At 39.6% G+C, this 26,149-nt stretch overlaps 1 long non-coding RNA gene across 1 annotated transcript in view; it reads right to left on the bottom strand.

Moving 5' to 3' along the window:
- Nucleotides 1-24,979, bottom strand: part of LOC120515957 — a 32,585-nt gene extending 7,606 nt beyond the window's left edge. The window contains exon 1 of the long non-coding RNA XR_005630739.1: nucleotides 24,803-24,979. This is a non-coding gene — a long non-coding RNA (uncharacterized LOC120515957). The remainder of the gene's footprint in view (nucleotides 1-24,802) is intronic.
- Between the last annotated feature and the right edge of the window lie 1,170 nt (nucleotides 24,980-26,149).

Here is a 26,149-nt window from a genome sequence, read left to right as displayed (position 1 = left end):
TCTTTTTCAAGATGAGCTAACTTGTTTCAAGCAACGGGACAATCATTCTCCACTGGTATTAAGAATTTTCCACTTATATTAGTGATATATTCTCATTTTTCAATGAGCTAAAATTAAGAATGCAAAATAACTGAATTAAAATGTTTTTTCTAATATTCCGTGTATTTCCACTGAAGAAAGTCTAATCTCAAGTAATTTGTTGAAAAAAAAACCAGAATTTTTTACTTATTTCAAACCTTTGAACACCCATCAGAGCTTTCTTATTTCTAGACTGGAACTAACTTATTTTAAGATATCTTGGCAAGTAAAATTATCTTGCTGCATGGACAGATAATTTCACTAATATTGATTCATTTTCTACTGAAATTTAGTGTTTAGATCTTATTTTTTAGCTGAGCTTCTATTGCAGTGCACCAAAATAAATTTCACTGAGCGAAATCAGATACTGCCAGTTGACAAATGCGGACATGAACATAAAAATTCCCAATACTTATTAATGGTGATTGTCCAGTTGTTCTGAAGGGTCAAAATGCAACAACTGAAACTAAAAAGTGAAAGCATAAACCTAACAAAAAGTGAGAGCACACCCTTCAGAGCCCCTGTACTAATCATATGATTCCAGATGCCACCATGTAAGGCCCCCCTCCAAGGGTTTAATGGAGTAAACTGGTCATAGTACTGATGGCATTAAGAAGAAACAAATATTTCAAAAAATTATTTGAATCCATTTTGTCAAATGCTTGTCAAGCCATTGCATCTGCAGAGAGTCCAAACAAGTTTTTCTCAACAGGAAATTCTCGGTCATGCCACAGCAGTGTGGCATGTCATCCAATAAAGTGCAGCTGGCACAATGAGCCCTGTTTAGAATGCAGACTAGGGCAACTTCATTTGAAACAGTAAAACAATGATAATTTACTAACAAAGTCCAAAATCAAAAGAAAATGCAGAAAGTCATACATTGTGAGACAAAAATCATGCTAATGGCATCTAGAATGCATAATATAAAATTAAAGTTCAATGGTCTTACATTGAATATCAAAAAACAATGACAAGAATGCTAGAAAAAAAAAATACAAAAGGCAAACAAAAAGGCACAGGCACTTGAACCTTTGCAAACGTCTGAGTTCCCCATTTTGTTTTCTTTGCCCCTCCCAATCATGTGACTGCCCCATAATTAGTGTTGCCCAGCATCAGATAGAGATAGGAGGATCCAGGTGCGAATAGAAGGCAAAAGAAAGGGCCAGCCTATTCCTGACCCATTTAGACATGGCTCTGAACTGTAATTTGGATGCCACCTCCTCATTTCATTAACCTCTAACATGGAGGTGGGTTCAAACTCATTGGAAGTCTTGGAAACATTTCCTGCAGGTCAAGAATGGCCCAATATGGACACAAAGGCTAAAGCTCCACCTAGTGGCCACTGGTGTCCCTGCATCCTACTGACAGGTTGCCTGACTCTCTACCAAAAAAGGAAGACCTGTCATGTGCTAAACATTTTGTCCTCCAGCACCCTGGGACAGCACAACATGTTACTGTCCAGGTTGCCCTTCATTTCTATATGTGCTGGTATCCTTGATTGATCCCGTTTTGGTGCATACCCCCAAAGGGTGTAACACCTTGAGCAGTTTTCATATGCATGGTGAGTTTTGTTGTCTTTGCCCGTGTATTTTCTATTACCTTGTGGACCCCCACCCCTTGTTCATACCACCACCTTCAGCATGTGGTTCCTTCCTGATTGGATTTCTTATTACTGCAGTCATTCCTCGTACTCTGACGGCCTTCAAGCAGGCATGTGCTTTAGGACATAATACTATGAAGTGTTTAGGTGATACGTTGTGCGTCTATGGAAGATAGGACTATGAACAATACACATTTCAACCAATCAGAGGCAAACTGATGTTGGCAAATGAAAAGAAAGCAGAGTGTTTTACACAATCATGGCGGCACTGTAAAAACAAGCAAAGCAGCCAAAGTAAGTGTATATTTTTAGTTTAGCCAATCATGCATGCAGCCATCATTCAATTAGGTTCTGACCCATCTGCTCCAGTTTCCAATTGGAGTGGAGTCTGGTCAGTCTCTCTTTGTCTTGATTCTCAGGTTAGATTCACTTATGTTCTGAGGACGTATGTTTTGTGTGGGCCACTTTAGTTTCGTCAAGTGGGAGTGAGTAGATTTGTATCTGTGTCTGTGCTTTGGTGATCAAATGAATTGTGTCTGATGCTGTTGGGATAGACTTTGGCGCTTTGACACCGTATAGCTGGATTAAGTGGGTCTGAAAATGAAGGAATTTAATTTCTTGGATTTTTATCTAATGGTAAACAAGTAAGGAAAAAGTTTATGAAAGGGCAGAATGAAATTTAAGCAGTGTTCAAAAAAAGGCAGAAAACAAGCAAAGAGGAGTAAACAAACAGATTACTAGAAAGTGGCAGTGGTCCTAAAAAGATAGGCAGCAAAATGCAAAGCAATACTAGAATTAGATTAGCAAATTAAATTAACAGATACTGCAAGACACAAGAAGAACAAACTGTGATCCAGAGCAATTCAAAGTTTCACAAGCACTACATTTTAATCTGAATACTTTTAGGTTGCATACATGTTTTACCTTGTATTTCATTTTAATGATTTAAAAAGAACATGCCCATTAAGTGTTCAGGTTTTAAGGCTGCATTGGTTTGCTAAGAAAGTTACACCTCTCATGTTTGTGTTTTTATACTCGTGAAAATGCTTTGGAAAAATGGGTCTGCTTAAAATGAAGAAAATAATGTTGGGAGCGTGCAAATAAATCTTTCCTTTATTGGAAGAAAATAAGATTAATCAGAAGCAAATAGCTTGCCCTCAGTGTTGTAACAGCAACCACTCTCTTGTATTACAGACATGTAGTATATATACATTTTATAAACCTTCAGAGTTGTAAGGCTAGAGCATTGGGCTTCAGACAGGAAAATGTTTTAGCTGGGATGCCAGTCAGTCATACAGTATATTATATTATAATACATTATTCATCTATCCATTTCCTAATTCAGTTATTTAGGGCAGAGACAATTCTTGCCTATCCTAACAATTATAGAGTGCAAGGCAGGAACAACACCTGGGCAGAGCACCAGCCATTGCAGGACAAATACACACACTGGGGCAATTTGGCACTGGCTGTCCACTTAAGCTACCTGTCTTATGGACTGTGTGAGGAAACCTACCTTTACACTAGGCCACTATGCTGCTCTGCATTATATTATATTATATTATATTATATTATATTATATTATATTATATTATATTATATTATATTATATTATATTATGAGGCATGCAAGCCTAAGAAGCATCTTGAGTGCTTAGGAATTATGAGATCAAAGAGTAGGGAAACATTGGTGATTTTAACTGTTCTCTCTTTATTCCTACACCAGACAAATTCATTTAGTAGGACCACTGATGTCATTTCCTATTCCAGCATGGAAACTATGCCTATTCTACTCCATCCCTATATAAGAACGAGTTAAACAGGAAGTCAAGGTTCATTCTCAGGCCTGCCTCTGAAGAAACTCTCTTGAGCTGATAAAGCCATTATTTTTGACCATATAAACACTGTACTTCTCCTATTTTAATATATAATTAAATTGGGCTTTGCCACAGACACTAAGACTTTTTTGTGTTTTACAATTCCAATAATATAATATAATATAATACAATATAATATAATCAAGTCAAGTCAAGTTGGGGAGCATGCACTGGTACAGTGCGTTGCCGCACCCACTACACAACGAAACAACTCTGGATTCCCGGGTGGCAACCCCCCAGGCAGACACGCGGTCCAGTCCCATCCTCTGGAAATGACCCTCTATCAGCTGCAGCCAGGTGTTACGTAGGCGACCCCTTGGCCTGGTCCAGGCACTCGGGTCCCCAACAATGAGGATCTTATGAGATGGATCACCCTCGGAGAAATGTGCCACATGGCTGTAAGTCCGAAACTGCCACCTCCTCACAATGCAGGTAATGTGCCTCATTCGGGACTCCATGAGCAACTGCTCATTCGACACAAAGTCAAACCAACGGTACCCAAGGACTGTCTGGAGAGACACAGTACCAAAGGAGTCCAGTCTTCGTCTCAGGTCACTGGATAGCGTCCATGTCTCGCAATCATATAGCAAGACAGGAAGCACCAGGACTCTAAAGACTTGGACCTTCGTCCTTTTGCATAGATATTGGGAGCACCACACACCCATTTCCAGTGATCTCATGAACCCCCACGCTCTCCCAATCCATCTACTGACTTCATAGTAAGAGTCACCAGAGACATGAGTGTCACTGCCAAAGTAAGTAAACCTCTTGACAAGGTCGACACTCTCTCCGCAAACAGACATGCTGCTGATGTCTGTGCCCAAGAGGTCATTAAAGGCCTGGATCACAAGCCCAGACACTCAGACTCCTCACTCAGTCTCTCGAGCACCCTGATCAGAGCCCCCATTGACTATGCGAAGATCACAGCATCGTCAGCAAAGTCAAGATCTGTGAATCTTTCTTCACCCACAGATGCCCCTCAGTCACTGGACCCTGTGTTTAGCACAGCTGCGTCCCACCTTGAGGGTCAATATTAAAGAATGTTTAAAATATGCATATTTTTCTTTGTGTTTGAATTTTTTTTAGAGATATTTATATTCTTTTTATATTCTCATAACATGCAGGTTAGGTTAATATGCAGCTGTCTTTTAGCCTGGTGTCAGTAACTGTGGAACTGTGCCCAGTGATGGACTTCCACACCATGCAGAGTTAGTTCTTGAACTGTGCCCACTGCTTCCAAGATGGGCTTAGACTCTGTCTGTAATTTTGGATTGTTATGACATGAATGCACTCAGAATGTAAAATTGGTGTGAGGCCTCTAAAAAAGAAAATCTTCAATGGATATTGGCCTCACCTCAGGCAGCCTGGCCTCAAACTCTACAAACATGTGTCTCTCTACATTGGGGAAATGACCTCAAAGTTCATTATACTACTTTAAATGTCCCAAAATATACCAAAATGCACATAAATTCCTCTTCAAGGTAAAGGAACCATAAAACATCTTGATGTTTCACATACAAAACACAAAGAACACTGGAGAACACATTATACATAGATAGTGAATAAGTACAACAATATTAAAAATACATATATCATAAACACATGAAAAATAGCACATTAAAATAAACAAAGATGACATACAAAAGGAAAATAAAATTGATGTATATTATATTATCTCTACCCATGACCCTGTCCTGGAGAAATTCTGAATGGATGGATGAACAGATTATGTCATACTTGGCCTCACCAGCTTCCTCTCTTTTACAGTGCACCTTTACCTAGTTATTCCCAAATACCCAATCAAACTCCCCATACAACTTATATTATATTATATTATATTATATTATATTATATTATATTATATTATATTATATTATATATAATTCACTAGCGTGGCTGTTTGTTTGTCTGTCCAGGATTTTAAATCACCTGTAGTTTGCAAACCGTTTGAACTATTGACCTGAAATTTGGTACACATATACTACGTGACGTCTACTATCCACTTTTGAGGTAATGATTGACCTCCAAGGTTATTCCTCTTTTTATTTTTATGTTATCTGATTGTAGAATCAACTCTCGGCAGCGGCCATCAGGGTGGCTGTGTGGAGCTTGCATACGGGCACCGTTCTCATGCCTACCACCTTTGCTGTCACTTCCGCTACCTCTTCGTATCTTAAATCATTCTTGAGGCAGATTGAAGACTTAAGTGCCAGCTTTGCTGAAAAATTAAAGAAAACGCATGAAGTAATTTTAGCACAAACACTGACTTAATCAGTTTTAACGCGAAAAGATGCCGATGAAAGAAGAAAATGTGCAGCCTGCTTGGGTAGAGAAAAGAAGAGCTGTTCAGGAAGCAGCAAGCGCATCAACCTCTGAGCAAACGAATGCTAAACGTACAAAGAAAGAGTATAAAAACTATGAATGCTCAAGTCAAGTGTATTAACTGCACGTTATCGTGCAGTGCGGCGTTATTTGTTATATTATATTAGCTGTGCTACCTGATTAAGAAAGTTTAAAATGTAAGTCATCAATATAGACCTCAGCATTAACGTTTACAGTGCACCATAAAATATATATGTCTCTCCCATTTGCTATGAGATTTGTAAAAGTAGTATTACTGTCTGTGATGCGCCACCTATTGGAATGACAAATGCAATACATTTCAAACTTACTAAAGTGTCTGTGATGCCAAATCTGTTGGAATGACAGAGACAAAGCAACCTGACAGATATATAGACACATAGACACTTACCCTTTTATTTAGGTGGTCTAGCTGTGTTACCTGTCTAAGATGGGTTGAAATCTAAGTAATCAATGTACACCTCAGCATCAATATTATATTATATTATATTATATTATATTATATTATATTATATTATATTATATTATATTATATTATATTATATTATATTATCAACATAGAGTTTACAATTTGCTTCATTATGTCTGTTTGTCTCACTTCTGGGTATTTCTTGCTTGGAAGGTGTTGCTTTCTTTCCTTGTCATAAAACAATTTTGGGAACTAAGGATTGCATGTTGCCTGGGGAAATATGAAGACCTATCACTGATGGGACAGAAAGAGGCTAACAAGGGCTTATAAGAACAGTACACAACACGCAGTATCTGGCTGTCTCTGTCTGCACTACCATCACTTATTTATTTATGGGTCCTGATCCATCACCTCGGAAGTCCATAGCTCAGAAAATAAGAGCAACACATCAGCTAAAAAGAACACATGAATCACTACAAAAAGTGGCAGGATGTAATTTCCAAAATGCTGAAAGAAAGGGGGAGCTGCATCACTCACAGCATGTCAGTCAGACACTGAAAAAGTTACTGAAGTATGGGCAGAAGAAAGCGCTTGCCAAAGTCAGAACTGCCAGTTGGACACCGAGAGAAGAATGCTGCAGCCACTCCCAAAGATGGCTTTGTCAGTTATAAACCCCCCAAATGACTTAGCCTGTTATTTTTGGCAGGTGATGTACCAGTTTTATATTATATCTTATTGTAGTTCTGTAATTTCAACTTTTTTAATTAAACACAGCCTTAAGATCACATACTGAAAGCGACTTTAAAGAAGCTTTGTCTGTTCACATGTACTTCCGGTGTTCTAAAATATTTAAAGTAAACTAAGAGCAACTGACCGGCTGACACGGTGAACCACACAAATTGCAATGGAAACGGCACACAAAGCAAAGTTTAGCCTTTTACATTTTGTTTGATTGTTATGCAGAACATTTAATCCTCTGCACAATAAAACATGGCACTTTCAGAGAATCTACCCCTTTCCCTACTACTCAACCCCCCCCCGCCCCCAAATGCGTAAAGCAGCTGTACAGAATGAGTACTAAAGATATACAAAGCATTTGGAATCTGAGGAAAGCGGGTGGGAGGGGGAGGAAGGCTAGGCAGGGGGTGGCTGTGAGGGGGTGGGGTGTGCAAAGGAACAGTGAAAAGCCACAAGAGGGCCATTTGCTTCTGGGAGCAGGTGGATAGTCTTTTCATAGGAACTGGAAGAAAAAGAAAATGTTTCCTCTTCCAAGAAGACCACTTATCTCAAATCAGTTGGTTATTGAAAGGAGATTTTGTCTTCTTGGCTAACCCCACCCCCTTGCGCTTTGCCTTCTTTCTCTCTTTCCTCTCCCACCAGCACCTGCCTCTCCACAGCGGGTAATGAACTCAATAACAGCGGAATGAGGCAGTTAAGCATCATTATAGCCTTGTTCAGCAAAGATGTAACAGGCCAGTCACAAGTTGTGTTATTATATGCCTAGACTTCTATGCCTGTGCTTTAGTACTGGAGTGGGAGGTGTGGGGGACGGGGGGGTCTGGAGAGTATTGAGATTCCCTCTCAGTGCAAGTTTTCTAGGCCTACGCGCATCTCATATTGCTCAAAAATGAAGACAATGATTTCTTATAATTGAATTGAGTCACAGTAATTAAATTGTTCAGGAAAACATTGTATTAAAGTGGCAGGAGTAAAGTTTAATAAACCACTTATAAAATTATAAATGAATAATATTCTGCTAATGCAATCGTGACAGATTATGAACAACCCAAGATAATAAAAAAAAGCTTTAGTGTTAAAAGGCATTAATAACAACTTCATAACTTGCTGATGTTTATGGAAAATTACTTGAGCACCCGGTAAAATAATTTACAACAGATTTGATTTTTTTTTTTAAATTATACTTTATGTAAAGCATTTTAGTAGTTACTCATTATTAAATTTTTGGCCTTCAAGATGGCAGGACCTTTTTATTTACTGAGTAATAATATAACACTTACTTGTATCACTCAGATGTGAACTGACTTAGGGTTCCTTCTGAGTGAGGTGAGGTCTGAAATGGTTCAACAATTAATTAACAGACAGAGAGTGCTGGGTTCCTTTCACGTTAATCTGTTTCAAACTATCTTGCATTCATGTCTTTTAAACAAACCTGTCTCTTTATTAATTAGTCATTTGTAAAGTTTGCTTTTGCATTTACCTGTGATCTTGTTACAGTGCTTTACACCTGTAATCAGCGAAGGGTGCTACACAAAAATAATATTTCATTGGCTTGGAAGGACTTGCCCATGCTTGAATAGGTTCTATCCCATAATTAAAACACATGTGGCCTGTTTTAACTGACTGATTTTGGTGCTGCACTATATGAAGGGTTCCAGCTACTCAATGACTGAATTAGTCTTGCAGAGCCAGATGTTTGATATAAACGTTAAGAAACAGCCATGAGCAGGGTTGCCAGGTCCCAGAAATAGTTCCAGGCCAATGACAGTTGAAACCCTCCTAATGGCGCTGTTGGCCTGACAGCCCTGTTGAGGTTCTGCCACTGTCAGTGTCTGTTAGGGGGTTAAGTCCTTCGTTGGAGTTTTGCTGCTGTATTTGTCCAGTGTAGGGGGCAGATATAGGGGTTTGAGCAGCTGCACAATGCCCTTAACATAGCACAAAAACACACACCTTATTCTTTTGCTTCCTCTTCATGATTTCCCACTTCTATGTGGGGTTGATCGTCTGCTAGGGTTGAACAACTGGCTACAGGGTTTCTGCAAGAAGAAGGATGTCGGCTTCATCAACAATTGGAATCTCTTTTGGAAAGGCGCGTCTCTTCAAGCGTGATGGCCTGCATCCGAACAGTTTCGGCCGGGTCCTCTCCGAAAACATATCGAAGGTAATTCGTTTTCTTGACTATCTATCTCTGCTCTTAACCCCTTCCGAAATAATACTGCTGTGCCAGGACATGATGAATGTTTAATAGAGTCTTCCGTTAAAGTTCACACCATTAATACTGTTTTCCAAATAACAATAACGATCAGCCTTCTCCATACAGCTTGGTCCTGCACCTCCTTGCCAGTCAAGCCCTTTTCCTTCAGATTTTATTTTACTTTATCCATCCACCTCCACTTTGGCCTTCATTGTTTTTTGTTCCCCCCCTACTTAAGAAACATAATCTTGACCCCTCAGCTCTTGAAAATTTTAGACCCATCTCTAACCTCCCTTCTTAAGTAAAGTTCATTTTACCTCACTCTTTTGCCTACTTGTTCATTGTCTGTCCTCGTCACATGTCCATACCACTTCAACCTACTCTCTTGTACTTTCTTAGATTTCTCTCCCACTTTTGTTGTACCTCTGATTGTCTCATTTCTTATTCTGTCCTTTTTTCCATACATCCATCTCAACATTCTCATTCCTACCTCATCTAATTTCTTCTCCTGCATCCCTATATAAATAAATGTTGTTGTTGTTGTTGTTGTTTTTTCCATTCACTGCCCATGTCTCAGCTCCACACATCATTGCTATTCTTACCACTGCTTTAAAAACCTTACCTCACCTTAATTATTTGATCACACAATACTCCTGATACCTTCTTCCACTTGTTCCATCCACACTCCACTCTGCTGGTTATCTCCGAATCTAAATCCTCATCTTGGGCTACCACTGATTTTAGATGTTTAAATTTATTCATTCTTTTCAATAGCACTCCCCGTAGGCTAACTTTTGAATCCTGATCATCATTAAACCTCATACATTCTGTCGTCTTCCTATTTACCTGTATCCCTTTAGCTTCCAAAGTCCTCCATTCTTCCAACTTCCTTTCCACTTCCTTTTTTCTGGTGCTACACCGCACAATGTCATCAGTAAAAAGTTTGCACAAGGGCGACTGGTCTTTTATCCTAACAACTCAACACATCCGCAACCAGACCAAAGTGGTAAGGATTTAAACTAGAACCCTGGTGCAGACCTACTCTAACTGGGATCTTCTCTGTTGCCCCAAAACTGCTTTTAATCCGAGTCCTCACTCCCTCATATGACCAAATCAAACCTTTTCCCCAAAGAACACTATTAAGCCCAATTTGGTATGAAAACCACACATCTGACCAGGAGTGAATTTTGCTTAAAACTGGGTGGGAACAATTCGACGACTCCTGAGTGTCACATTTCTAAACCAATCCAACGTCACATGAAGGCAGTGCTTAACATACAGGTGGTGATTATCAGTTGCAAAGAGCAATAGCTCTCTCGTTAACCTGGCCCAACAGAGAGTAAGCTTCTGATTAGAATGAAAAGACTACAGTTAAAAAGACTCCTTAAAGGACCCTATTAAACATAAAAAATATGTGCTATGTGTGTTGAGGGCACACTGCATGTGTAAATATAATAAATATAACTTGTTGCAAGGGAAAAACCTTTCTGTAAAATCAAATTATACGTTGCCTTTCAAAGACATCAATGAATTAGTGCTAAAATGAAAAATATGTTGTTGCAGGTATATGGTGAGTTGTGCTATGGTGGCGGGTTTATTTTTTTTTGGCGTACCAATTTATAGATTTATAAATGTATAATTTTTTTAATGTGTTTGTATTTATAGATTTTTTTATTGTTTTTTGTGTGCTCTCTGTAGTTCAGTTATTACAACTTCTGTCAGATTCAATGTAAGGCTAAATGAATTTGAAGCTACTCTTGTGAAAGGGTAAATTGCAAAATATGCATTCAAAGTTAATGGTGTGTCAATATCCTTTCAAAGGAGGTGAAAAAGACTGCTGGTAAAAGGGTTAATAACAAAGATCCACATGAGATGTAAATTTTAGTACTCAAAACACGAGAAAGAGTAAATTTGCCTAACAACATCAGAAGACCCACAGACGAAGTTGCACAGCATCCATCTTTTGACTGCACATATAAGGGAATAACTGAAAACAATTTAACATTACTGACTAATTGGTAATGCAAACAGGCAATGATAATATAGCCACAGAGCTTTAACATGTAGCATATCCTTAGACCACAATGCTTATTGAAACTCCATTTGCCGTTGTTATGCCATATAGTGACGCGATAGTCAAAATACAGAAAGATCGTAACAGACAGGCCTTTCTCAAATGCGTGGAGCCAAGCATCTGCAGGTCTACATGTATGTGTCTGACTCTTCTGTTGCATCTCTCATTACAATATAAAAATCAGTCATTAAGCTTCTGTTACCTTATGCTACTGAGCTTCTGAATTGATAACAGCAATTGCAGCTTTTAATTTTCTCCTATCGTCACTCCTTATGTTCGGTTTCTTTTGCTCTGTCTCTGTGTTTTTAATACTAATTTTATTAATTTATCTAACACATGACGATAAATTATTGCTGTAGTTGTGGAACACTGCAACCCTGGCCATTCAAAATGCATGGACTGGAGGAAACTGCAGTGCCGGCTTTTGCAGTGATTTATTGCAAACTTTTAAGCAAATTGTTCCCAGATGTTATTCTCATTTGAAAATCACGTCTGGTCCCATGAGAATATGGCTCAAATGATTTTAGGAATAAATTAATAGAAAATTTTGAATTGATCTTGGCAGGAACATTCCAATACAGGAGGTAGATTTTTGGGCTAGTAGTTTGACCTCATTTAACTCAATTCTGCACTAGTTTTCAGTTATATCACAAGTAGGTGAAAACAGAGCCTGTAATCAGTGGGTAAAATCTTTAAGCATCTTTCACATGGGTTACAACACATAAATGCCATAGTCTATGTTGGTCGAAGTTGCCTGGTTGCCCCTGAAATTCTCTTCCTGCACCTTGTGTAACATTGGAAATCTTTGGGGTTAATCTATTTTCTTTTTCATCTTTTGTTATCCTTTTTCTTAAGCATCTTTCTTGATCTCACCTACTTATTTACCACTTGTCTGCCAACATACTTAACCCCACTCAGCCTTTCTTCTGTTACGGTTTCTATTTAAATTATGTCTCTTAAGTCTATCCTTGTTTTCATTTCCTTTTATAGTTCTGTGCAAATCCATCTGATCCTTTAAAAGATGCTACCTCAGCCACGTCTCATTCTTATACATCACAGAACTCCATAAGCCTTTTTTCTTTGAATCCCAGAGACACTCTTCTGGATCATCTTCATTATTCACTGTTCCTTTGCTAACATCAGAACAGTCTGAAGAAGGACAGCCCAACAAAACTTGCCAGTCCTATCCACTTAATTGTTCTAAAATAACATCAAGTTGACTTTTGAAAGTCTCTAAAGCCCTACTGTCTACCAGACTACTTGGTAACTTTTTCCATGTGTCTATGGTTCTCTGTGTGAAGAAAAACTTTTTAATGTTTTAGCAAAATTTACCCTCAACAGGTTTTGAAACTGTGTCTCTGTGTTCTTGTTGAATTAATTTTGAAGTTATAGTCTCAGTCCAATGTACTAATTACACTGTACTTCATAGCTTTAAACACTTTAGTCATTTCACATCTTAATCTTCTTTTGCTTAAACTGAAAAGGTTCAGCTCTTTTTATCTTTCCCCATAACTCAACTCCTGTAGCCCTGGAATTAGCCTAGTTACTCTTCTCTGGACCTTTTCTAGTGCTGCTATGTCTTTTTTTAGCCTGGAGACCAAACCTACACACAGTACTCCAGATGAGGCCTCACCAGTGTGTTACAAAACTTGAGCGTAATGTCCTTTGACTTGTACGCCACACATCAGGGCGCTATATAACTTCACATTCTGTTCGCCTTCTTAATGGCTTCTGAACATTGTTTGGCACTTGATATTGACAAGTCTACTACGACTCCTAAGTCCTTCTCATAAGATGTACTTTTGATTTTTAGAACTCACATTGTGTATTCAAACCTCCATGTAATACTTTACATGTCCTGACATTAAATGTCATCTGCTGCATATCTGCCCAGGCTTGTATGCTGCCCAAGTCCCTCTGTGAGGATTCAACTGATTCCAGATTACCTGCCAATCCATCTAGCATGGCGTCATCTGCAAACTTAACCAGCTTGTTACTTATATTTATATCCAAATCTTTTATGTATATTAAGAATACCAGCCTCCCTAGCACTGACCCCTGTGGAACACCACTCTTAACATCAGCCAATTCTGATAAGGTTTCTTACACCATAATCATCTGCTTCCAGTGTCTGAGCCAATTCAGCATCCATCCACACATCCTGAACTTTAATTTCTTTTAGTTTGATGCCCAACCTCTCATGTGGTATCTTATCACCACTAAATGGCACTGAAAGTGCCATTTACCCTCTAGCTGTCTGTCTTATGAAGTCAAATCTGCTGTGCTGCTGATGTCATTTCTCCCATTGGCAGCATCAAGTTAGATGAATCCAGACCCTTATGACTCATTTTTCCTTTAATGTTGTCTAAGTTCATCTTCAGATTTTCACTACCTGCCATCTTTCACTTAAGTTCCTAAACTCCTTAGACCACATTGTCCACAAAACCTGTCTGGCAAAACTGAAGTTTGAGGTATTGCCACATCCTCCTTATTTGGTACCATGTGATTTCCACCTTTTTGGACCACTGAAATAACATTTGGGTGGTCGTCGATTCAAGACAGATGACGACTTGAAAATAGCGGTGCAAGAGGGTTATGAGGACCAGACAAAACCTTTTATTCTGCTGGAATTCAGGCACTTCCGGTCAGGTGGCGCAAGTGCATTGAGAAGTGTGGAAGACTACATTGAGAAATGACATCATCAGTTTTGTTAAGGTTTCTTCCATTTTATGATAAATCCAATTTTCTAACTATAGCTTGACTCCCCCTCATATAATGAACATACTTAACTATTATTCAAATAAAAATTGGAAGAAGAGAAACAAATTTTCAGAAGAAAAGAACATAAAAAAAGCAAAATAAAGACAAGGAAAATTAATAAAACAGGTAGATGATAGCAGCATCACAACACAAAGTCCTGGCAAATGAAGTTTTGCTATAAAAGATGTCCTGACTTCCTGGAGTGTTGCTTTGCACAGTGCTTCTTCTTCTTCTAAAGCTTTTCCCACTCTCCTGGTTTAAGGTTTCTTTATTTAGTCATGTTTACACAAGAAAACATGAAATGTGCCTTCTCAATTGCATCTAATAACAGACAGAATGAGATGAAACAGACAAATAGAAACCAGAAAGGTTATGGTAAAGCAGTTAGATAATACATATTGTCAGGGATGCCAGGGGCCATGACCCGGCCGGGACGCCAGGAGGGACCGGAAGAGGGTCAGAGCCCTGCCTGGATCACGTGGGGTTTGCCTTCCGGGTTGCTTTGGGGGCCACGGGTCAAGGGCATGGAAGCCCTTCCCTGTAGGAGCCCGTGGTCACCGCCAGGAGGCGCCCCAATGCCTTGGGGACTTGTTTCCCCAGCACTCCCGCCACACCAGGAAGTGCTGGGGGGAAGACTTTGGAGGATGCCCGGAGAGCAGCCGGGAGGACAGCCGACACTTCCGCCACGCTGGGGCGTGGTCAGAGAAGGAATGCCGGGAACACCAGGTGCTCATCCGGGTCGTCTATAAAAGGGGCCGTCTCCATTCATTCGGGGCTAGAGTCGGGTGGAAGAAGGACGAGGCAAGAGGAGTTGTGGAGGCGGCCCGAGAAGAAGGCATTGTGGCCAGGACTGAGTGACTGTTTTGGGGTTTGTGCACGTGACTGGGTCTGGGTGACCTAAGTATTGTAAATATTGTGTTTAATAAACGTGTGGTGGTTTGATAACAACATGTCCGCCTGTCTGTGCCCGGGTGCCGTTCACAATATTTACACCAAAAAACTATACTTGACCAGCCTCCTCCACACTCGTCTATTGTACACTTCCTCAGCTGATACCCCATTTTCCCTTAAATGTCTCTTCACATAGTCCATCCACTTTCTTTTTGGTCATCCTCTTCTCCTTCATCCTGACACCTACATATATGTGATTCTTCTCCCCACATTATTACATGGCCTTACCACTTTAAACCTTCTTTCTTGTATTTTCTTTAAAAATTTCCCAACTTTTGCTGTACCTCTGACTCCACACATCCATTATTACTCTACACATCCATCTCAACATCCTCATTTCAATGGCGTGCAGTTGCCATATGCAGTGCGCAAAAATTCTTTTTCAAAGGAAGGCGAGCTACTCTGTAAGGCTACATGACATCCTTACATGCAAGCGATCTTTTAAACTCAATGAAACAATTTGCTTCATTTGAGGTTTATTCCCAATGATCACCAAGTCATTTTTGATTTTCACATTCATGATGCTACAGAAGTTAGTGCTACTGCCTCACAGATTCAGGGTCCTGGGTTAGAATTCTGCGCCCAATTTGTGTCAGTGTTCAATTTTTAGATCTATTTGGTGTTTTTCTCTGGACAAACTATTTTACATCCCACTTTCCAAGGACATGCATGTTAATTAATTATTCATTTTAAATTGCTCTCGAATAGATGTATGTATGTGATGGAACAGCAGCCTTCCAGGGTGGTATTCTGCCTTATGCTTAATGCTGCCAAGACAGACTTCTGTCCCCCATGACTCCCAATTAAACTGAGTTTGAAGATATGTTAGGATCCTAACCACAGAAACAGCTGCTTTTACACTCTATCAAGACCATGTATCTATAAATAAATAAATAAATAAATGTGTAAAAATTTGCAACTGTCAGCCAAGGCAAGTGGTGATGTCTTTTTTCATTCTATTTAGATCAGACAGCAGAGCCATTGTTCAAGAGTCTTTTAAAAAGAGCAGCCGCTGCCCCATTGTGCACTTTGTGTTCTATCACAGCGTATCAGGACTCCTTCTGCCCCGCGCAAACTGACATTTTCAGCTCACAACAAAAGACGGATGTATCCGTTACAAGCCTTTCAACTTGTTTTTATCAAGGTGTCTGTTTAAAGATCATAAGGGGATTCCCCAGCAGACAGCCAGTGGCACATATGTTAATCAATACTGTTAATGTAGCAATGAATTAAGAGTTTAGATGTCACAGGAGGGTTAACACAGCTGATCCAAAGCAGAAGCAAGGCACGTCGGCCTCGGGTTTCCCAGATTAGTGGGGCTGCTCCATCCAGGGGCTAATTAAAGCAAATTGGAAAGGGGGGTCTGCGCATGTGGGACCCCTGCACACCGCTGTCAAGGTCTGATGGTGGCCGTGTGAGCACATCTGCTCTTCGCCAGCCAATGTGAAAAGTGATAAATGGCACAGGCCCCTTCTCAATTACGAGTTGCACCCAATTGATCAGCAGAGACCTCAGGCTTTGTGACGGTGGATCATCTGCAGAAAATTGTCTTCTCGCTGCAGCAACACCTGTGTGCTCCGACAGGGAATGGGGGGATGATGGGGAGGGGGGCGTTTACCCTATGGGGAAAAAAGCTGCCCAGCATAGACTGGACTAGAGCAAAATTAACAAGGGACTTGAGTCTATAAAACACCAAACTGGCCTGCCACATGTGTCTCTGCTGTTTATTATTCTGTAATTAGCCCTTTGGCAGTCCTTGGAAAGATGGAGTGTCTTTCTATAGAAGACAAACAGAGGCAATCGCAGGGCCCCCCTTTGACTGATAGCACAGATTCAGGCTCTGCTGTTTTAACTGGCCATTTTTTTTCTTTTGAATTAGGCACATTAGCCATCAAGATTTTAAACTAATCTAAGCCAGTTTTCTACCCCAGACTAATTTATCACCCACAATATGAGAGTTTCAAACTTTTCTAAAAAGCAATAATCAGTTGCTACTTTTTAAGGAGTGATTTATTGATTCAATGGCAGGGCAGGCAGAAAACTAAAAGCCCCACTACAATATTGTATTACTAGAAATGAAAAACAAAATATGTTACCTAAATAAATCACTGGTGTTTTACAAAAGCAGCTCAACACTCTTCTTCATAGCATTAGAGTATTACACGTCTGCAGGAAACTGTCAGACACCTTCAGCCACTCCATTCGAAAACCACTGGGAAATCTATATATATATATATATATATATATATATATATATATATAGGAGGAGAGTATGTGTGTCTCGGCCCCTGGAGTAAACCTGATCAAATCTTTAAAATATGTGTGACACAGTATTTCCAAATCTATAGCCTTTTGTTCTGGCTGGGTATTAAAAAATCAAGAGGAAGACAGAAGGGTGTAAAAGACCCCGAGTCGAGAGACTGCCTTGATACCACAGGTGACAACTTGACAGTCCACAGTAAGTGAGGTTATAAGCCTGGCGCCGCAAGGTCAGGCTGAGGTTTACAAATATGAATAATACGTTTGCGAGCCATGGATTTGCTATTTTATTCTGTTCTGCTTGTTAGCTGAGCGGTACCGCTAATCTCAGAGATCACCTTAGAAAAGTACAGACGTTATCTGACGACCTGCTCCCATCTCTTCCTGCAGCATGATATATTTAGCTTGTGAATTGGGTATGGCGTACGTGATGAAGTTCAGAATGCCGGGAGGATACAGCAGTGAAAGCAAATTGGAAGGACACTAAGCCGAGCGTGTTTACAAGTATCGGCTCAGATTTTGACACTTCACTTTTTGGTGCCCGGCAATCACTGAACTAGAAAGCAAAGCTCAGCTTTAAATGGCAGCGCAAACACCCCTAACAGGACTCTAGTGCTTCCTTGCTTGAGCTAAATTCACCCATCAAATAGAAAGTTAACGGTGTAAGCCTTTCAGTGGCCACTGCTTACACAAAGGGGAGACTCAACAGTTGGAAAAGTCAGGCAACACAACACGAGTCAGTGAGCTGAAAACAAAAATCAAAAATGATAAAGAAAGCATGTAGACAAAGGCGATTTATAAAAGAAAAAGCTAACCAGGCTGTGTTACAAATCCTGGGGAAAAGGACTCCGACTTTAGGGCAATGGAGAAACATGTGCCGTGTATTAGTGATATGCAAGTTGCTTTGGAGAAATAAACTAAGACGTTAATTCAAAAGCTTATGCTTGCTTGCATCTTATCAACCCAACTTTCCATCTTCGAGTTTGTCAGTCATTTTTCTAACCTGCTTAGTTCTGAATAGGGAGCCATCTAGCAAGGGGCACAAGGCAGAAACAAACCCTGGACAGGGTGCCATTCCATTGCAGGATGAACACACACACACACACTCAAATGAAACACACATTAGGCCCAATTTAGTATCACCGGTTTTCCTAACCTTCTTGGGAGGAAACCGGAGTACCTGTAGGATACAGGAAGAACACACAAACCCTATGCCGGGAGGACCAGGGACGCTAACCCTGGTCTCCTTACAGCAGCACTATTACTGCAAAACCGTGTTTCCCTATTTTCAAATTTGCCTAATCTAATTATACATTTGTGAAGCAATGGTGACTGTCCCAGCAATGGCACAATTCAGGAACCTAACCTGAACAGAAAGCCAGTTCATTACAGGGGGGCAATAAAGTTCAACATCAACTTCAAGTTTATTTTAGTGTACTTAGCACAATGAAATTTTTTTAAGCACGTCTTCTCAGAATTTTGACAGTGTCACAATCCCACCTGTTTTTTATTAGGGTTTTGGGAAGACCCTATCCTAATCTTGTTACATAGACCTACAGACATGTCCTCCACCCCAACTCTTACTCTCTTATGGAAGGAAACACACCCCACTTGCACCTGGGACAAAATGGATCCATTCTGCACCCAGAGCCGGCTGTTACTGTGCTTTACTTTCCATATTAGAGGATGTTTTCTCTTTATTCATTTAGATGTTTCTTCTCTGTATCTTCATAAGGCACTTGGTGCCACTGCTCTACTGTCAGGCTGCTCTCATGCCTATGGCAAAGTCATCTCAGATAAAGGAGCATTGGAATCATTGGATGGAAAGATTCTCTCATCAGATTGGACAGCCAGGTGGACAGTTAGCCAAGGTCTCAGGGACTTGGACTTTGTTCTTGACTTTCTCTTTTAGTATCTTCCTTTGTCAACTGGCCATAGTTCAACAATTAATTAATGGACAGACATTGTTGGTTTCCCTTTATGTTTAATCAACTTGCACCTTGTTCTCTGTGTGTTTTATCAAATCTGCACTTATTTATGTACCAGTTCTGTATTTAGTAAATAGTATAATCTAAACTTGCATTTTGACAAAGAATTATTCACAGCACTCTGTGCCTGCACTCAGTGAAGAGCGCTATACAAAAAATAAGTTGTATTGAAGGCAGCAGAATAGAGCAAATATTAAATGCAAGCAAAAGAAGCAGGAGCAATAAAATTTTCTCCAGTCATTTTAGACTTTGATGTTAAATATTCTTAATGTGACATAAAGCGAAAGCAAGTAAAAGATAAATGCACATGGCAAACCACCATACAACCTGGCTATTTTAGGAGCAGTCATAGACGATGCTGGTCGACACACCCAAAATGTGGTGTTCAGTCTCTTAAGTTTACATTGTTGTGTCATTTAAGTTCTTCCCGGTCCTGCCTTTCTTCAGTTCATTAATACTTTAAATTTAAGCTGATGACTTTTTAAAGCTTGTAAGGGCCAAGGTGAACACCCCGTGCCCCTCTCTGCCCAATGTTATTTTGAGAGTCCAGATCAGTACATGTTCACAAGGTTCCAGAGAACACATAGTTCCAAAGTTTGGCTTTTATGCACGTGTAAACTCCACACAATGAACAGTTTACCATTTGAGATTCTGACCTCTTGCCAGGCTGCATGTGGTCACTTTTCTTTTTGCTAGTTTAGCCTTATGTCTACTGTCACTACTAACACTTCTCTTTTATGTGGTTAGCTAAACCATAACAGAGATCAAAAGTTCAAGAAAAAGAAAAGTAAACTTACTATTTAAGCACATAGTTTCAAATATCATAAAATTTTGTCTATAATCCTTTGAACAATTTAAAGAATATGAAATATAATCTCCATATTTATAAAATCCAACATCTGTTTGTCTGTCCGTATGTCTGTCCGCGTTTCACAAGAAAACAACTTTACTGATTTAGATCGGGTTTTTTTCTATAATTTGCTTGAACATTCCGGTTGATTTTGCGCCTTCTCTCATCGTGTTAAGTATCATAGTTAGCTTGCATTACCAATTTATTTGCACAAATCCGAGAGAGACCCAGCGACTTGGGGGGCGTTGTGGGTGTTTTGGGGGGGGCGGTGTAGCCTTCATCACTCACGCACCAGCCTCCGGGAGAACCTTACCTCCGCTTAGCTAGTAAATGAGAAAACTATTTAATGGATTTAGAGGTTTGAGAATGTTATGTATGGTAAAAATAGTATGCCAAATAATGCTTGACCAATACACTGGCAGTATCTCGACACTTGGCTTCACTGTGCCCTTACTACATTTTTTACTTGTATCATTTGGAACAGATTTTCAGTAGCGCCAGAATTAGTGGTGCTGCCTGATTGTTCCAGAATGCTGTGTTTCTTTAAAATGTGCATGTTTTTCCTATGCCCACATGGGTGGTCTGGTTTCTTCCCAAATTGAAAAAGGACTAAACTGTAAATGATCCTAAAACAAGTGAGTATGGCTTCCTATCCTTTATTGTTGTGTTCAGAGTACACCGAAATTCTGACTTCTGGGCATACGTGGGTGAGTTTCCCAGCCAGGATGGGGCAAGGAACAATATCCAAGGCCAATGTGATGCATGGACTATGGGAGACAAACTGTCAGGTCTGAATGCTCTCCAGTATACTAGGTGGCAGTATCCCTTGGTGATTTTACCTGTAGACACATGCAAGGCATGCTAGGAGCTGTAGTCCCACGGCCAGCTAGTCAGTTTCTGTGGTTTTTGCCTGGGGTTGCTGAAAGGATCCATGATCCCTACTTTGATGGGCTTCCATTTGACCCAGAAGTACTTTCAAAGGGCTATGGCCTACCACAGGCAGTACTTCTTTGTCCAAGATAAAAGAAGATACTCAATCTCATCCAGGCAAGTTGAGTGGAGCGAAAGGAAAAAGAAAAAGAGAGAAGTAAACTGTGCTTGTATCATTTTTGTCTTGTTTTTCTGCTAATAAACCTTTTCATTAAACCAGGACTTATGATGGGGAGATTGTATATGGGGTCACTTTGGTCACATTGTCTAGTTATCATGCAACATGCATGGTAGACAGTGGAATGTTAGAGACCTTAAAAACTGGACTTGGTGTTATTTTGGAGAAATCAGGTGGAGAGTATTGGCAAGTTGTATCAGGCTGGATGGCCTGTTCTTGTCATTTTTTTTTCTAAGGTTCTGATGTCCTTACTCTCTGGTGGCATGATCAGCAAGGATGATCAGTCAAATGTGGACCTTACCTCACAACCTTGGGATTCTTCCTTTTTCAACACATATTTACTCCAATATATCATATAATTCATTAGCTAAACAGCCAAAGCCGTGCTAGTTATATAGTCAAGTAAAAGCACAGACATCAATCAGGTGTATTCTATCTTCGATTTAGGGAATTATTCAATAATATTCAGTGACTCAGAAGATGAATGGATGGATTTGCACAATAAGCCTCATTCATAAAGTTACACATTTTAAACTGGACTCGAGAGCCAAAAGAACATTAAAAAATGCTGCTGACAAATGAAAAATGCTGACAAAAATGTAAGTCATTTTTTTAAATAAGTTTTTGTTTTTTATCTATCGATCCCGGCATATGCTTTGTCTAGTTTCTTCTCCAAATTTCCTTAATGTATTATTGTCCAAATTTTTATTTCTTTTTTTGTTTAATTATTGCATAAAACTACATAATTTTCAGGCTCCTACATGACAGCAAGATTAATCGAATATACTGTACCTCTGACTGTGCCCAGAAACAGAAGCAAAGCAGCTCCAAATGTTAGGGTCTGTCTATATTTAAATGCCTACGCTCTTCAAGTATGACTGTGTTATCACCTGGTCGAGAGAAGATGAAAATTTTTTTCTGCACTTTGTTATTTTAGCAGAGGTGTTAATTCTCTAAAGAACAAGCTGTTCATAGTGAGTGGTGGCTTTGTGTTTTCACACTGAAGAAAGGAACAGATTGCTGTACATATAGTTACAAAAATATAAACTGTCAAAGATGATGCGATTTCTCCAAGTTGTAAACCCATCACCCCCCGTAAAACGATTAGGGAGTAAAGGCAAAGGCAATAATCATTTTATAGCCATGCTGTTTGTAGGTGTTGTGATGAAATTGTGAAACAATAAATGCTGCCAACCTATACTATAGCACAAAAGGTTTATTTGTTTTGTTTTTAATTATAGGGAAATGTGGATGAACACAGTAAATCCTAAATAAACACAACATACACAGCGACAGTGTGGGGTTCTGATCCTCCTAAGCACACTGAATGGCCAGGCCAGTACAAGAGATTCAGAACAAACAAACCATGTGGCTGTGCAATAAAGCAGCCTGTTGCCTTCGGATATTTATGGCAGCCTCACTCATCGCCTCCCATCATCACACTTTGATTGTGTTTCTGGCTTACCTCCCAGGCAGCATACTTCTGTGTTGCCTGACACTTTCTTGCTGGATGCACCCATTACTGTAGATTCTTAGCTCTACATATGATATTTGTATTTGAAATTTAACCTGTTACTTGAGCTTGCAAATGATTTGGGTATCCCAACCACTCTTTTTCAATATTTTACATGCCCAATGGTACAAAGTGTAAGTGCCAAGGACCAACAAATATATTAAAAAGTAGAGAAGAGGGTAAGCAGGCCTCAAAATAAATAAACCAAAGCCACTAGGTCTGGGTTTCAGAAGGAAGGCCTCAAACCACAGCCTAGCCCCAAACTCAAATAGCAGGCTTTCTGGCATGCACAGACCCTAAATATGTTGGAGGGAAATCATTTCAAAACACCTAAAAATAAAACCATAAACTTCTGATTTTTCAGACAAGAAACTGAACCAATGTTCTTTTATATTTTGATAATTTATCAAAAAAAGAAAATAAGAACAAACAGGAAAGGTAGGGGAAATGAAATACACAAATAATATAAAAGGGTTTGCCTAAATAAGCATTTACATTTCTTTGCTTAGCAGACTTACAAAATCAAATAAATAGCATTCTGGGATACTGCTTTACAGTAAGTATTACAGGACAAGGTTAATAAATTGAAGATTGTTAATAAAGTGAAGAGCTCAGGACATAATGCTAACTAGCTATAAAAACCTAAAAAAGCCATCATCAATTTGACAGAAATTAAATGAATAAGAGACTCTCCAAACACTTCTTAAACACAATGCGGTAGTCAGCAGTTTAGATGGAAGTGGGCAGCTCGCCCCACCAAGTAGGAGCTACACATTGAAAAGAGCCCTGGATTGAGATGTGATGCCACCTAGATGTGCCATCCCCAGACACTACTCATCAGCAGAGCTGAGTCTTTCCGTATTTACACTGGGGTCACCAAGAAATTTGTGATAGTAATTGATACTTTTTATTAAATTGATTTAAAAATATGGCCAAGATATTATCAGTGTGCCTAATAGGTACTACTACCTGAAATGGCTTTTTTTTTTAATATATTATTTATATAGGGCTACAAAGTCCCATTTTCAGCAGCCATTCCTTCAGTGTCCTGATGGTCAACCACCCTCCCCTTTTCCATAATTAGTCCCTTGAAAAGCTAATTGTCATTGCATATTGCAATCTTTTTAGTTAGCCAATAAAAATTGTCATTTTGCTTGACTTCTCACTACACTCATAATGGCTAACACTGTACAACACCCTAATACAACAGAGAAACCTTTGTAATTGCATTAGTACCAGTGAAACCTGCTTTTCTTTTGTTACAAGGGACTCTCATTCCTAAAATTCAGTTCTGGTTTCAAAAATGAAATGGCTTTCCCAAGAAATATGTCAGTATATTGTTTGTTTGGTTTTTTTTTTTTTTTTGCAGAATGAAGGTTATTCAATGTGAGAGACTATCAAGAAGCTGAAGATGTTATACAAAGGTGTCTATAACTGTCTTGAGAGAAGACAGCAAACTGGACCTAACCAGGAGAGACAAAGGAGGGGAAGGCCAAGATGGGAGGAGAAGGATATCAGAGTGTGTGGTGTGAGACACCTTACAAGTCCTCAGTTTACTTCTTCACTGTCATCTGCAACAGAGAAAGTCTGTTGATCAGTGTCAAAAAAACCCACCGTGAAAAAAAAAAAAGTGAAACTTCCATGGGGATGAATACTTTTTAACGGCACTGCATGTGTTTAAGCTTGCGGGTAACATGACAGTAATGTTGACTGGCGAGCAAAGTTGAAAACCCTGGCTGCGCACAGACCATTATTTACTTGTCTCAATTTACGGGGCTAATTTGCATGTTGGCAATGCCGTTGACATATGACACATGTAGGATAGAAATGGCAAGCTTTTTTAAATAAATGCTTTAAAAGGCACACTAATACGTTCACACTTAACAACTTCACCTTGAGCGTGTCTGCTCTTTAAAGGGAACTGAAATTTATGTGGCACTGAGCTACTTAGCACTGCGCTCTTGTGCTTTTTAGTTCCCGGAAATTAAATTGAAAGCAGCAGTCCACATAACAATATTAAAAAAAAAAAAAAAAGTCATGTACCTAGGGTACTGCAGGAAGCAAAACAGACTTCGCATGAAGAAACTGCAGCCATCGAACTTGAGCAGGGGTCCAGCTGGGGAATGCCGCATTGATCTTTGCACTACTGTGCAGCCGGTGTGGCTGGATATTCACTCTCTCTGCACAAAGGTGACCTTCTGTTCAGCTGGTGGGAGTGAAGCAAGGCCTGCAGAAGCTGCAACACGCACGGCTTAGGTTTGCCCAGCAAGAGTGAGATCAAATATCAGGCATCGGCCTTTGGTATTTTTGCAGCATATAATGCAGGGCGAAATACAAGGTTCTATTTTGGGATGCAAGTATGCAGTTCAAAAAAAAAAAACAACAATATCCACTGTAAAAATGAAATATCACAGCAGGACATGAAAGTAAAAGAAGAAAGTAATTAAAACCGGGCAAGAGAAGAGAAAGTGTTTCAATGGAGTCAGAAATGTATTAACAAAGCTTGCTGCTCATTAATGGGCTTTGGATGGTGGGGGGGTGTATTGTTCAATGACATTCAAAGGCTTCTGTTCCCTGCTATCCCCACTTCTCCAGATGGTGTAAGTGACTCAGCCTGTCTCCTCGATTGTGAGCAGGAAAGAGAAAACACGTAGCGTTATAGACATATGTAGCAAAATGTAAATATCTGCAGTAACATGACAGCGTTTGATTAATTACCTAAGATGGAGACACAAAGTCTAAGGCTCAACCTGTTATTATTATTAAAAGAATCTCATCAATGCTTGCCATTCTCAGGTTTCTCTACTCTCTTTCAAAATCGCAAACGGTGGTAAAATTAATCTTTGGACAGAAAATGTAAAAGTGAGGAATAGCATCTAATTTATAATTAATAAAGAACTCTCCACGCCACGTGGAGAATGTGAACTTGCTAAGAATTGAAATATTCCAAAATTGATAAGTACTGGTAATGAATGCAGGGCTGTACTTCTGGTTTTTAATTTGAAGCTTGAATATGCCAGACTATTTGCTTTGGAAGATGTCCTACATACGGGATTGCAGCCCTCCTTTCTTTGTCCGCACACTCCTACCGCTATCAGCTGTTGTGCATTTCATTACTCTAGTCGCGGTGCAACAATTGCATTTCATTTTCTCACCAAATGGAGGGTACTGCTTACAACTCATCTGCTGCCCTGTAAGCTGGTTCCTCTCTTCCTTTTATTCTGAACCCTTCTTGCCGGAACCGATGAAAGGATCTGCTCACCATCTCCCAAGTGAACGTTATCAAGATGATTCAAAACACGACACTTTGGGTGTCAATAGCAAAATTACTGGATGAGCAGAGTGGTCTACGGGCAGTATGGTGAAGTGGCTAGGTGTCTGTTTTAATTT

The sequence above is a fragment of the Polypterus senegalus genome, chromosome 15 (assembly GCF_016835505.1).
Source record: "Polypterus senegalus isolate Bchr_013 chromosome 15, ASM1683550v1, whole genome shotgun sequence".
NCBI classification, from domain to species: Eukaryota; Metazoa; Chordata; class Cladistia; order Polypteriformes; family Polypteridae; genus Polypterus; species Polypterus senegalus.
Note: the sequence above shows the minus strand (reverse complement) of the source record. Positions and strands in the feature narration are given on the sequence as shown.